The sequence below is a fragment of the Aplysia californica genome, unplaced genomic scaffold, assembly GCF_000002075.1.
Source record: "Aplysia californica isolate F4 #8 unplaced genomic scaffold, AplCal3.0 scaffold00517, whole genome shotgun sequence".
Classification (NCBI taxonomy): domain Eukaryota; kingdom Metazoa; phylum Mollusca; class Gastropoda; order Aplysiida; family Aplysiidae; genus Aplysia; species Aplysia californica.
The window spans coordinates 512708-515934 of record NW_004797787.1 but is presented as its reverse complement, the minus strand read 5'-3'; the positions used below and the strand labels follow the sequence as shown (position 1 = coordinate 515934).

Sequence of the window (3227 nt, the reverse complement as noted above, 5' to 3'; positions counted from 1 at the left end):
CTTAAAATTAAACAAAGGGAAAGACCCTACGGACGTATTGGGCAATCAGGGATTTTGATCCCTTAAGTCCTCCTGCACTGCCATTTTCAATCCCTCCCCCAACCCAATAATTAGATCGAATTAATAGCGTCTTTATTGCATGACGTCACGATGACCTAGTTGTGTTCCCCACAGGGAGTGGAGACCCCAGATTTCGAATAAGGTCAAGTAAGTTCCCGATTGAGGACTATAGTTTGCTTTTATATTTATTCCTTGCTCTTATAAGTAAGCCAAAAGTTCTGCTTTTCCAACAGGCACCTGAGTCCGGAACAGAGTTAAACTTAGACAAAAAATTTTAAAAAGTCCATAAGACAGGTGTTGTTCTTATAGACAGAGAGAAAATGAAGATTTTAGCCGTCCCTAAGACTTTAATCGCAAATATTGACGTGTAAAGAGATTCTATGCTTTAGTATAAAAACAATCATTCTAATTTTATCTAATTGTGGTTGTTTAACATTCCCAATCAATACAGTGTAGATCAATAAGAAAGCGGGCTACACACGACCCTGCCTTTAAAGCAAACCCTGGCCATGGAAATTGCGTTCTCCCAGCATCATGGTACTTGATATAAATTCTCCCCCCTTTCCCAAAACACCCGTCACCCCCCTCCCACCACCCCCGTCACCCCCTCCCCCTTCTCATTTTGGGAAATAAAACTCACGCCTTCAGTGTCCGCCGAAAAAGCTCCTAACAGCTACACATGCGGGTGGTTGGCGCCTTCTTTCCTGTCAATCATCTATTATCCTGAACTCTCCTCCCTCATTGTTCTGTTTGTGGCTGGCTATCTTGTAACATATCTAATTTTCAGAACTTATATGACCTTATTGTGTTGCAAGTTCCACAAAACTCTTACTCTAAGTTAAAAAAAGCTCGGCTACACCACAGACTCTAGCTTAGTACAATTGACTGGTCGAAAAGGTGAGACGCTCAATGTGTGCCTATGAGAACATGCGCTGAAAATCTGTCCATGCGGCAAAAAGAAAGGTTGGGGTTGATACTCGAAAATCTCCCAAAGCTTTCATCTGGGTGAGGAGACGAAAAATTGCTCGTTCTTTGTCATGGCGGTCTCTCCTTTTGTGCTGAGGTCACGTGTTCGAAAGAGAGAAAGGGACAACGAGTGCAAAGAGATCTTTTGGAAAAGACGGAGAAGCCATTCTGGACTTAATGCCGGAAAAAATAAAAGGAGCTAAAGAGTGTGTTGACTTAAGGCTATTCGTTGGAATTATTCATTGCAGCTCTTCTCCTCAACAGAGGCCCCAGAACAGTTACTCACCGGACCGCCCCTCTCTCCCCCATCTCAACAGCTCGAAAAAAAAAAAAGACTGAAAAAGCAGCAACAAAGAAATAAGTACAAAATGCAGCTATTTTAATGTGTTCCCTTTTGGATATAAATGATTCCCTTCGTCAGCTGCGTCTCCTAAGTTAGATTACTCTTTTCAGTTTATGAGTTTTATCACTTGTATAACCAGACTATTTCTTAACTGGAGAAGTGCTCAGAAGTTCGTGATTCCGACCAGCGTCAACTCACACAGGGCTCTGTGGCCTAATGGATAAGGCGTCGGCCTCCGGAGCCGAAGATTGTGGGTTCGAGTCCCGTCAGAGTCGAATTTATTTTTTATTTTTTTCGCACAAACCAATACATGTAACTATGACATATCAAACTGAGAGTTTAATCAAGTAGGTCCCAGAATAGACTTCAAAGGCATCGATATTCAGATCTATACCGGTGAAATTGGTTCACATTTTGTCTACAAATGTGTTGGCTCTGTCATCATTTTTGTCGGTTAGAGTTGATTTTGACAGAACCTTCCCCCTCCGCCTCCCCCTTCTGCCTTCCGTAAAATTTGTCTTTTGCCGACGATTTCACAAAGATTATAGTCACACGGAAAGTGGAACCTGCGATGGATGTGCAGATTATGCAAGATCGATTACCTTCTCTTTCTGGTCATCTCTGTAAGAAAAGAACTGTTTTCAGAATGACCGATCTGAATCCTGAAGATAATTAAACTCGTACAAAAATGTAGATTCATATAGCTGTTCTTCTGTTCTTATAATCAAGTGAAAAATTAAGGATAAGTAACTCACGTAAGTATTGGGTCGGACGTATTGAGCAATCAGAAATGTTGAGGCTCCTGGCACTTTATTAGTGAGTGGGGAGTTACAGTCCCAGGTATGTGTCCTAGGTCAAGTAAGTTCAAATGGAGGACTAAAGTTTGTTTTTACCCTCTTTTTCTTATTCTTATGTAGGCCAAAGGTTGTATCTTTAAAAAGTCCAACTTGTCCATAAAAGAATTAAACTTAAACAAAAAGAACTAAGAAAGTATACCAGGTGGTCTAATAGGCAGACACAAGAAGTTTGTGTTTTCGACAAAAGTGTTCCCGTAGAGGGCTCTGTGGCCTAATGGATAAGGCGTCGGCCTCCGGAACCGAGGGTGTGGGTTCGAGTCCCGTCAGAGTCGAATTTTTTATTTCGACAAAAACAAAACGATCGCCATTTACTCGGTCAAAGTTGGTCATTAACTGTTGATGGTTGCCTGTGGTTAGTACAGCTAGCAATCTCAAACAACAGTATAATGGCAAAATTAGTGTTAATATGTTATATGAAGCATAACCTGCGGTCTGGTTTCGTCGTTGACGAACGCAACAAATTATACTGTTCTGATTTTACAATAATGTTGTTGTACTGAAAGCAGTATTGGACCAAACGTCCGAATCATTCCAACACAGTCTATTATTATTTATTTTTCAAAACTTTATTTACTTATTTATTTATTTATTTGTTAATTGTTGTTTTTGTTAGATCATAAGAAATTCGAACAAAATAGTCACCGATATATGAAAATGGGCACTTGCCACTTTTTCAGTCAAAAGATAGGAAATAATTAAAACACAGACGTTGATGTAATTATTTTTTATAACTGCTTGATCTTTGCAAAAACCCAAGAACTGATTCGAGCGATTGTGATGACGCTAGTGGAAACAAATTGGTATTAACCCTATCTTTACGTCGAGTTTGACTATCGTATCCATACGACGTGGGGAACTCTGTGACACCACTTTTTAAAAAGGAAATTTACTAGTTAATCCGATCCGAACGCTTTTTTTTGTTTTTGTAAAGTGTTTTACGGCGCTCGCAACTGCATAAGGTCATATGAGCGCGCGGGACACACCTAATATTTTCAGTTGGT

The 3227-nt window shown here is 40.1% G+C and overlaps 1 protein-coding gene and 2 non-coding genes across 3 annotated transcripts in view; 2 read left to right on the top strand and 1 right to left on the bottom strand.

Annotated features, from left to right (window-relative positions):
- LOC101864085 (orexin receptor type 2) overlaps positions 1-3227 on the bottom strand; it is a 96224-nt gene that overhangs the window by 21196 nt on the left and 71801 nt on the right. The gene's annotated exons all lie outside the window — the stretch shown is intronic.
- TRNAR-CCG lies at positions 1572-1644 on the top strand. The gene has a single exon. It is a non-coding gene; the product is annotated as a tRNA-Arg (tRNA).
- Positions 2427-2498, top strand: TRNAR-CCG. The gene has a single exon. It is a non-coding gene; the product is annotated as a tRNA-Arg (tRNA).